Genomic DNA, 11,785 nt, shown 5'->3' on the forward strand with positions numbered 1-11,785 from the left:
TGGAAACAAAATATGTCTTTTATTTTAACAGCAAACTTTAGATTTCAGCTATCAAGAACATTATATTAAATATATATAGCAAAAACAGTATCTTAAGAGGCCAGGAAATTGCAAAGTAAGGGTGCCAATTGCTCTAAGCTAGCAAAGTGAGATTAATAAAAAATAATTTAATATAAAAGATGCTTATCATGGAGCAAACAAATCAAATGCAGTTTACTTTTACTTTTAAATCTGAATGTTATAGATTTCTTGAATTTAAGATGTCCTCTTTCTATTGCAGTAGTGGTGACAGGTTACCATAGACCAGGAGCAGGCTATTATTTGGGCCCACAGGCCACATAGGCAGTTCAGGGAGCTGTTGCAGGCCAGTCGGGAGGCCTGTGAGCATCAGCTAGTATTCGTTTCGGATTCTGATTTGGCTGATTCAGGGGACAGTGATTTGATTTGGCGATTTGAATCACTGTTCTGAATCAATTTGGCCAAATCACCCATGCTCATCCCCCACCCGTTCTCCCAGCCCAGCAATGGCTGTCCTGCCCACCTCAGCTCCCAGCACTTTGGAGAAAAAAAAAAAAAAAAGCCCAGTTCACAAGTTCCTGCCTGACACCATATGGAGGGCTCTGCATGAGCCCCCCTGAGACCACTACAGGAGCTGGTGAGTCCCGGGGTTTTTTTGTTTGTTTGTTTTTTCTTAAAGGGCTGGAGCTGGGGCAGGCATGGGGGGCTGGGTGCAGAGCCCACCATGCAGCGTGAGGCAATAGGGAGCAGTGGGGATTGCCCCACCCAGCAGCACCTGGTGAGTAGGGCTTTTTTTTTTTAAGCACCAGGAGCTGGGGCAGGCGGGGCAGCCATGGGGGGGGAGGTGAGCAGGTGGTGGGGCTGGGGGAACAGGCAGGAGATGGGGCCTGGCAGGGGTCCCCCCATGGTCCCCTCCCTCAGCTCCCCCCCCTTACCAGCTCCTAGTCTACCTGCAGCTCTCTGCAGCAGCCACCAGGAACTGTCTGAATCATCAAAGCTCTCCAAATTTTTTCTGAAGATTTGGAAAGCTTTGAATTGATTTGGACCTTTTAATTAGTCCCCTGATTCTATTCAAATTCAGAGATTCAGCCCTAAATGAGGCTGAATCTCCTCTGAATCAAATTGCCACCTGAAGCTTCGCCCAGCCCTACCAGTCAGGACTCCCTTGTCCCGCTTAACAGCCCAGAGCCCACGTGCTCTGCAGCTCCTCCCCACTGCTGATGCCAACAGCTTCAGCCCGAGCCCCGGCCCACCGCATGTTCACTCTGAACTTGCCCTGTCTGGAGCAGACCAGCTCTGGACCAGCCAGAACCCATATGCAGAGCCCCAACCCCAGCCCTGAGCAGTGATAGCAGCTGAGCAAAAGTTGCTGCTGGACATGGGGGAAAAGTGGCTGCTTCCCCCTCACCACTGCTGGGCTTTGCTTGCTGCAGCCACCCAGAGCCCATGCCCGGGCTGTCCTGTGGCTCCTTCCCACTGCCACTGCTGGGTGGCTTGGAAGCGGTGGTGACAGTAGCGGAGAGGAGCCACAGGGCAGTCTGGGCTTGGGCTCCAGCTGGATGTAGCAAGGAGGGCCTGGTAGCAGTGAGAGGGAGGTGGTTGCTTTTTCCCTGCGCCTAGCAGCTTCTGCCCAGCTGCTACAACAGGCTGGGAGGCAGCACAGACAGAAGTTACAGATTACACAGTTTTGAAATATCTTCATCTGATTTCATGCAATGAAGAGTCAGATTTTCACCTGATAAGCTATTTTTGAAGCTGTCTGCAGCCATGCACTTGTGTTTGGTCATAGCAAGAAACTGCTTTCCATGGCCAGATCAGGCAAAAATTGCCACTTCTTTCTGTACTCTTTAATTCTAAGCCACAGAGGCATTCTATAGCTGCTCTGCTGAAACACTCATGCTGACTCTAGCCCATTTGCCTAGCTGAACAGCTCTGGGCAAATGTCCTCCATGTTCTTCAATGCAGAGAAACTCTTTGGAACAGAGCTCCATAGTAGCACACACCCTGCCTACTTTCTAGCAGAATAACATTTTGGTTTTGCTGCACTTGGAGTCTTCAGCAATCACTTCGGTATGCTCGGAATTTGCCACCCAATTTCTGCAAATATTATTCCTACAATAGCTCAGAATTCTGGGGTATATGAGAGACAAGAGAATTGGAAGTCAATCTAAATTTGCTGTTTTTGTTATTTTGATGTGTCTGAGGTACTGAATCTTCTATGTCTTATTTTTCCCTGTTCTCAGCAGCCATTTTATATGCAACTGTTAAGATAAATGTCTGAATTGGTAGTGGTTAAGATATTAACCTATTTTGTAGTGGCCATGAATCAGGGGCCACCATATATTTCATTATATTATGTACAGTAAGATTGCTTACTGTCCCTACGCTGGCATAACCATGGTAAAAAGGAAGCGTTTTCATCTTTAGTATTGAAATCACTAGCTCTATTGTTTTCTATGAAAAACATGCCAATAAAAAATTAGATCCTGGCTTTCTTGCTGTCACAGCCAATAATTGTAGCTCAGACTAATGGCTGGAGTCAAGTGCCCTAGTGATTGATTTGAAGTTAGCAAGAGATCATTGGCCCCAAAAGCCAAATCGAAAAGGGTAAGAGTAACAAGCAGGCTCAAGGAACTTGGGTAGGCTTGGCTGCTACAGGTCTAAAATTGAGAAATCAAGGAGCAGGAACAGGAGACAAATCTAGGGACAAATCTGAGGTCAGGCGCTGAAGGTCTAGGGCCAGAATATCAAGGTAAAAGTCAAGAGCAAAGGATAAGGAACCAGGTCAGTAGCCAAGAAACAGGAGTCAAAGACTAGGACTTAGGACAGGAGAAGGATACAGGATAAAGGCACAAATAGATGATACTTGAAGATCAAAAGCCATGTTCAGCATAGGTCAGCTGGCAGAAAGACTCCTTTAATTCAGAGCCAGGATCAATGCAATGGGCAGACTGGATTAGGAGGATCTAGCTAGAACCTGTTAAGCTGCGGAACAGTCACTGGCACAATGACCTGTTCAACCAAAGTTGGCCAGCCAGAGATAGCTGATTATTCAAACTATACAAATTACCAGATCAGGCCTTATGTTATAAAACCTACATAAAAGGACTATGACTGAATGAAATCTCTGTGATAATTACCTCATAGAACTCTTCCCACCTTATTCCACATTGTTTGCTCTCCTGTGGGGAAAAGTTATATAGAACCATCCCTAAATCTAATGAAGCCCCAAGAATCATAGAAAATTAGGGTTGGAAGGGACCTCAGGAGGTCATCTAGTCCAACCTCCTGCTCAAAGCAGGACCAGCCCCAACTAGATCATCCCAGCCAGGACTTTGTCAAGGCAGGCCTTAAAAACCTCCAAGGATGGATATTCCACCACCTCTCTAGGTAACCTGTTGCAGTGTTTCACCACCCTCCTAGTGAGAGTTTTTCCTAACATTCGACTTAAACTTCTCCTGCTGCAACTTGAGACCATTGCTCCTTGTTCTGTTATCTGTCACCACTGGGAACAGTGTAGCTCCATTCTCTTTGAAACCGCCTTTCAGGTAGTTAAAGGCTGTTATCAAATCCCTGCATAGTCTTCTCTTCTCCTGACTAAATAAGCCCAGTTCTCTCAGCCTCTCCTTATAAGTCATGTGCTTCAGTCCCCTAACCATTTTTGTTCCCCTCTACTGGACTCCAACTTGTTCACATCTTTTCTGTAGTGGGGGGGCCCAAGACTGGACACTACTCCAGATGTGGCCTCACCAGCGCTGAATAGAGTGGAATAATCACTTCCCTTGACCTGCTGGCAATGTTCCTACTAATGAAGCCCAGTATGCTGTTAGCCTTCTTTGCAACAAGGGTGCACTGACGACTCGTATCTATCTTATTGCTAATTGTAACCCCCTTTTTAGCAGAGTTACTGCTTAGCCAATTGATCTCAAGCCTGTAACAGTGCATGGGATTGTTCTGTCCTAAACACAGGACTTTGTACTGGTCCTTGTTGAACCTCGTGAGTCTTCTTATGGCCTAATCCTCCAGTTTGTCTAGGTTGCTCAGAATCCTAGCCCTTTCCTCCAGCATATCTGCTACACCCCCCCCCCCCCAAAATCCATGAATTTGCTTAGGGTGCAATACATCCTATCTTCCAGATTGTTAATGAAGACATTGAACAAAAACAGCCCCAGCCTGACCCCTGGAGCACTCCAGTTGATGCTGGCTGCCAACTAGACATTGAGCCACAAATCATTACCCGTTGAGCCCAACGATCCAGCCAGCTATTTTTATTACAGCATGAATGCAGATTCTATATGCACAGGATATATGCACAGCCACATGGAGGCCATATGCCTCTTCATTGGCTCTGACTCCTGGTTTAGTCAGCACTATCAGAACCATACTACCAGGAACTCCCCTCCCCATTTGTGATGATGCCACAGCTAAGTCTTTATTTCCTGAATATAAATCATTTCCTTCTGGAGGAGCAGCTGCTTAGATATTTGTAATTATTTCACATTGCTGTTTAAAAAAATTATATGATTTTGTCGTGCCTGACTTCAAAGAGATGTTCAGAGTTGATGGCCAGTGAAATATTATATGCTAGTGCAGTCTGAATGTTTTCCTTATTCTCCAATTCTTACATTGACAGTCATTATCAGACTAGTTCAGAGAACTTCATTGAATAAAGTAATTATAGCACATGTATTAAATATTGATCTTATTTTTTTTCTTTTGTGCAGTTTCTACTACTACTCTTCTCAGCCTGTGGATAGGACTTCTATCACCATTAATGATTTTGCACAATTACTGAGGATAGATTGTTTCAAACTCTTTAGGGTATTGGACAAGGCTGTAGTGAGTTCTAAATCCAAGACCTTGTATGAACAAGCTCTATTACAGCCACATTTCACAACACTCAATTCTGGTGAAATAGTAGCTGGACATCTACAAATAAATAACGAATTTCTAAAGCCTGAATTTTATTCCAGCACAAGGATAGTTTAATTATTCTGCGCAACTGTGGAATGGAATGTATCAACCTAGACTGAGGAATACAAAAATAGAAACAACAATAATTCACATATTTCCATTCTGACCAGAGTTGGCACCTGAAAGTTTTCATGTTCTTGATTACCATTCTCTCTTTCTTTTTACTGTTCCATCAGTTACTCACTTAAGGCTCCATTCAAAGCCCAGTAAAGTCAATAGGAAGATTACTACTGACTTTGCAGGGTTTTAGATTATCCAGTTGTGGCTTTCTTGGTGGAATAATTTAATAGCTTTCGATCAGTCGGAAGAGAACTTTTATTAAGATGTGGGAGGCATTCAGCATCTTTTCAGCACTTCTCTAACATCTTTGATAATAGGCAAAAGAGCATAGTGGTACTCAGGTGAGAAAGGTTGCATGCTCTTGCTGGAGACCTTAATTCCTTTGCAAAAGAAAACAACAGGAAGCACTTTGATGCTGAACTGAAATTGTTGAGGTCCTGCTTTTTACCATTGATAATTTAAAACCAGCAAGAAAGTTTTCAGTTTTTTAACATACAGGATACAATAAGTTTGTGAGTAAAATTCTGTTTTCAAATGCACATCATGGGCGCATCCACACATGAAAGCACGTGCGTTTGCAGTAGCTCAAATAGAAGCGGTACAAATTTGAGCCAGGGCTTTTTGCCTCAGAGCACGTGCCCGGACATGCACTTTGTTGTGCAGCAACTTGTGCCACTTGGGGCAAAATAACCCTACCTAGCTCCTCCTGGATCTGTAGCCAGAGGGAGCTAGAGCACCTGTCCTGGCCCCATCAGTACAAAAAGCTGCCCTGGCAAGTAGCTCAGGGCTGCTTGCCCTCAGGAGCTTCTGGGGGAGGAGCCTCTGGGAGGAAGTTGGCCACACTCCTTCCTGTTCCAGGCTGCTGCTGCTGTTGCTGCAAGCTTGGTCTCAGGAGCTTCTGGGGAGAAAATGGGCAGGACCTATCCTGCGTCTGGCTACTATTAGCTGCTGGCTTGTTCTCAGAGCTTTTGGAGTAAGTTGGCTGCACACCTTCCTGCCTTGGGCTGCTGCTGTTGCTGCTCCCCCCTCCTGGGGGGGGGGGCTCTGCTGCATGCTGCAGCCCCCCCTCAAAGAGGGGGCCACTGCACTGCATCACACCCCAGCTTCTGTACCCCTGTTCTGCCCTGCTGCCAAGCCACAGTCAGGGGACAGCCTGGGGGGAGAGCCTGCGCTGCCTGTGGGCCCCTCTCTCACCATCACTACCTGAGATTAAAGGTGCCTTGGCAGGCCACCCCCACCTTCACCTCCACTTTCACCAGAAGCACACCCTGAGTGGCTGAACTGGATGGCTCCTACCATTATTGCTGCTGCTGCTGCTGCTGCTGTTTCTGCTGCTGCCCTCTCTCAGGAGAGAGCGATTTCATAGACATTAGGGCTGGAAGGGACCTCGGGAGATCATTGAGTCCAGCTCCCTGCCCAAAGGGCAGGAAGTCAGCTGGGGTCATAGGATCCCAGCAAGATAAGCATCCAATTTACTCTTGAAGGTGTTCAATGTAGGTGCTTGAACCACCTCTGCTGGCAGACTGTTCCAGACCTTGGGGGCTCGGACAGTAAAGAAATTCTTCCTTATGTCCAGCCTGAAACGGTCTTGCAGGAGTTTGTGACCGTTCGACCTCGTCATCCCTTGGGGCGCTCTGGTGAACAGACGTTCCCCCAGATCCTGGTGGTCACCCCTGATAAACTTACAGGTGGCCATCAGATCACCCCTGAGCCTGCGCTTTTCCAGGCTAAAGAGTCCCATGTCTCTCAGCCTGTCATCGTAAGATCTGTTTTCCTGACCTCTGATCATGCGTGTGGCTCTCCTCTGGACTCTCTCAAGCTTCTCCACATCCTTTTTGAATTGTGGAGCCCAAAACTGGACGCAGTACTTCAGCTGCGGCCTCACCAAGGCCGAGTACAAGGGGAGAATGACGTCCCGGGATTTGCTCGAGAAGCATCTATGGATGCAAAGCAGCGTTTTGGTCGCTTTACTAGCCGCAGCATCGCATTGGAGGCTCATGTTCATCTTGTGGTCAATGATGACCCCCAAGTCTCTTTCTTCTGTAGTGCTAGCCAACGTAGCACTGCCGAGCCTATAAGGGTGCTGCAGGTTTTCCCTCCCAAGGTGGAGAACCTTGCATTTATCGGTGTTAAACACCATGAGGTTCTCGTCTGCCCATTTGCTAAGCCTGTCCAGGTCAGCCTGGATCACCCGCCTATCTTCTGGCGTGGATGCTTTGCCCCAAAGTTTGGTGTTATTGGCGAACTTGGCCAGTCCACTCCTGACTCCAGTGTCCACATCATTAATGAAGATGTTGAACAGTATGGGTCCCAGGACAGAGCCTTGAGGGACCCCACTAGTCACAGGGCACCACGATGAGTGACTGCCATCAATCACAACCCTCTGGGTCCGACCACGGAGCCAATTTCCCAGCCAGCGGATCGTGGTGGAGCCAAGGCCACAACTGGGCAGTTTGGCCAAGAGGTGATCATGGGATACCAGATCAAAAGCTTTTTTGAAGTCAAGATATATGACATCAATCTCTTCTCCCTTGTCCAGGTGATAGGTCACCTGGTCATAGAAGGAAATGAGATTGGTCAAACAAGACCTACCCGCAACAAACCCGTGCTGGCTATCCCTTAGGATGTTAGCCTGGGCCAGTCCCTCAAGGATGGCCTCCTTAATAAACTTTTCCAAGATCTTCCCCAGGATAGAAGTCAGGCTAAGGGGCCTGTAGTTAGCCGGCTCCACTCTCCTCCCTTTCTTGAAGATCGGCACCACATTGGCCTTCTTCCAGTCTTCAGGCACTACACCAGAGCGCCAGGAGTTTTCAAAGACCCATGCCAGGGGCTGGGCTCTGACGGTCGCCAGCTCCTTGAGTACCCTGGGGTGCAGACTGTCAGGGCCGGCTGACTTGAAGGTATCCAGCTTCTCAAGGTGTTCCTTCACGAGGTCAGCATTGATGGAGGGTAGGGGATCCCCCTCACTCAGATTTCCCTGTCCCATAGTAGGCATGGGCATCTGGTGTGACTGATGAAAGACTGACGCAAAGTACCTATTTAATAGGTTGGCTTTTTCCTGGGCTTCAGTTGTCAGTTGCCCCATCTGGTTTAGCAGGGGTCCAACATTGCCCTTGCTTTTCCTCCAGCTCCCCACATATCTGAGAAAGGACTTTTTGTTGTCCTTGATGCCTGAAGCTAGTTGGAGTTCAGTTGCAGCCTTGGCTTTGCTGGTTTGCTCCCTGCAGGACCGGACCAGCACGGAGGAATCCTCTTTGGAGGTGAATCCCGTCCTCCATCCTTTGTAGGCTTTCCTTTTTAGCCACAGGGAGATTCCCTGTTGCATCACCTGACACTACACCTGCACTCCATCACTTTCTAATTGACTGACTGCTCCTACCCTCCCCCACAGCTACCTCACTGCATCTGATTTGTCTTCCTGCTGACTGCTCTGTTGCTGAGTGACTAGTTGGAGGCCTGAGGGGCTTCTGGACAGATCTTCCAGAAACAAAGCCCCCCCCACTGCTCCAGCCATCTTTTACACCTGCCTCAGCAGCCTTTCCTGTGTGTTTTTTGGCTTTGTGTGGTAATTCCTTTGGTCCACTCCCCCTGACCTGGTGTTTGTTGTGTGGCTGAGTAAGCCAGCTCAAGTTTCCCCAGATCTTGTGTGTGGTTTGGGGTTTTTTTTTCCTCCCTCCCCAACATTCGCAAAGCATAAGCCTCTGGGGGGGCTGTGGCTCAGTGAGCTTCAACCTCCTTCCTCCCCATCCCCTTTCTGCCCCACAACCCCAGCCTGCCCCTACTAGATTCACCAGCACCATGGGATATTTTGTTTCTTTATCGTCTTCCATGCGCTCATGTGAAACAATGGCAGGGCAGGAACCTTCGGGGGAGGGGCGTGGGCAGATGCCCCCACAGAGCTTCCTGCAGCCCCCACTATGGGGGTGGATCCCAGCCAAGTCCCCAAGGGGATGCATGCTCCTGCAGCCTCCAGCCCAGAGTCCAACTAACCTCCTCCAGGGGTGGAGAAGCCTGCAACCTCTGCTGCAGGGGCGGGTGGGACTCTGGTAGGGAGCCAACAGGACCAGGGGCTTACCCCTGGCCATGCCAGCCCCCTCCCCCTGAAGGGTTCCCAAGCCCCCTCTCCCATCATCAGGGATCAAGGGCAAGGGCAGTGGGAAGGGCTCCTCTTCAGCCTCTTCCACAGCTGGGGGTGGGAAGGGCTATGGCCCTGCCCTGAAGCCTAGACCACCAGTGCCTGAGGGGACCAGGTACACTACATTAGCCAGCACACACACTCAACCTGTCGCTGTCCCTAGCTCAGGCCCCACCAACATGGTTCCCAGGGGTGGACAGGGCTATGCATAGGCAGCTGCAGGGAGACCCAAAGCCAGGGGGCCTAGACCCTCCACTGCCAGCCCTTCCAGCTTGGGCAGTGGGGCCTCCTTTCTGGCACTCACCCGCAGGCATAGGGTGAAGTGCCAACTGCCCAAGCAGGAGAATCTGCGCTTTAAGACCTGGGTGCAGGCCCTGGTTTGGGTAGTGGAGGCCTGCAAGATTGTGGCAGTCTCCTGCTTTCATGGCAAGGGGGTCTTTTTCCTTGCTTCGGAGGCCGCTGTACAAAAGGTGATGGAGAGTGTGTATGTCCCCCTTGAGCCTCTAGAAGAGCTGGGGACCCAGCTTCACGGCATTCCCTACTCGACCACCTGAGCCAGCTGGAGGACTCCATCAGCTTTTCCACCGTCCATTGCCACCCCTACGTGCTCATGCACCACACTGTCCATCATGATGCCCTTGCATCTCACCTAGACACCAAGTGGCAGGACCTGCTCAGCAAGGGCATGGTTGGGGCACCCCAGTGGCTGCATCTGTACTCCACTCTCTTTCTACGAGCCACTGGGGACCTCAGCTGGTGGCTCCTCCATGGAGCCATTGCCACGGACATGTATGTGGTGAGCTTCACAGACACCCTAGTCTCCTGCCCTTTCTGCAAGCAGAGGGAGACCCTGGTGCACATGACTCTCGAGTGTGCCAGGCTGCAGCCCCTTCACCTCCAGCTCCCCACCTTTTTGTCTTTGGTCACTTGTCTGTGACCCTACCGAGTCCCAGGACTTCCTGGTCAACCTCCTGGCCCTGGCCAAGTGGGCCCTGTACTTGACCAGGAAGAAGGCTCTGGCCAGAAAGGTGGCTGGAGACTGCAGGCCTGCTTTCCTCTCCCTTGTCTGTGTATGTTTCTGGGTAGAGCACCAGTGGGTGCATCCATCAGCTCTTTAGATGCCTTTGAGGACTGGTGGGTGCAGCTTGATGGGGCTCTGCTTGGTGTCCCCCTCTGGCGAACTTCTTTTCACATTTTGAACTTATAACCCCCATGTCACTCCTACCTTTTTCTTCCTTAGTTGTCCCACCAAAAAAAAAAAGTATCTCTGAAACTTTGGCCCCACACAGCAGGGAAGGGATCGGGGGGGCTTGGGGGGCAGGCGGGGGGGCTGGGCAGGGCAGGGATTGGGGGGCTTGTGGGGCAGGTGGGGGGTGGGGCTGGGCAGGGCAGGGATCGGGGGGGCAGGTGGGTGCTGGGCAGGAGGGGTTGGGGGAGCGGGCGAAGCCAGCAGAGGTCCCCCCTAGTCCCCTCCCCCCTTCTCCAGCTCCCCCAACCCCTTACTTACTGGCACTGGAGCCCTGCTGCTGGCACACTGCCTGGCCTGCACAGGCAGGCAGTGTACTTCAGCACCCGGGCAAGGACCAACCACCAAGACACTCTGGCAGCCACAGCATCTCTGTGGAGGACCCAGCCTCTGGTTGCTCAGGGCATGGTCCGGGACCGTGCCCTGCCCTGCTTTTTTTAGCTCCATTTTTTTTTTTGACCCCTGGATGTCCAGGGGTCTAATTTTGCCCCCATACTGCAAACTTGCAGTGGGGGGGAACCTTTTCCTGTTCCTGCACGTGCCTCTTGCAGCATCTCAAAGGGGTTTGAGATGCTGCAAGGGGCATGTGCGGACTCATCTGGACACACCCAATGGGTCTAAACATTGACAGTCTCTTCTCTTGGAAGGTTTGTGCATGCAGAGGTGCATATTATTATACAAAGTCAAGATGTGCCATACATATCTGAAGACAGTGTTGTATAAAAATTGCTCAGAACTTGCTCTTCCTGTTATTTAGTTCACTCTAATAAAGGAAGAATTCTAATGACGCAACAATTGAGCTTATTCACCTTTGTTCCATTAATTGCATTGACAGTGCATATGAGCTTACTCAAGAATACTGCAGCTTCAACCATTGGCATTTCCTGAACATATAAACACAGAGCTACATTCTTCCCAGAAAGAGTTAAGGGATAAACATGTTTTCCCCATGTCTTTTATTTCTATTGTTCTCAAAATAACATATTTTCCCATAATTAGATCCGATAATGCTCATAAAAGTATAAATCTTTATAAATGAAAAAAGTTGTGTGTCAAGAAGGGAATGTCCTACTCTCCAACAAAGTTATCTGCAAAATGCTATACTGGACTGTGCAGCAAAAATCAGGGCAGCCTAAACAGATTAGTGATGGGCCAATATACTGCCAAATGAGGGAACCAAATCCTAATCCACAGGCCTGCCCAGTCCAAAATTCTATAAATAACCAGAAGTTGGGATGTTGTACAGTAAATGTACTTAATTTTGAAACAGGATGCCATTTTTGTTTCTTTACAGCAATTAGAAACATCTATCCCAATAAAACTAAACTGTTTACTGAAGGCCTCTGTACTTC

The sequence above is a fragment of the Crocodylus siamensis genome, chromosome 5, assembly GCF_052110815.1.
Source record: "Crocodylus siamensis isolate JL-2025a chromosome 5, ASM5211081v1, whole genome shotgun sequence".
Lineage (NCBI taxonomy): Eukaryota > Metazoa > Chordata > Crocodylia > Crocodylidae > Crocodylus > Crocodylus siamensis.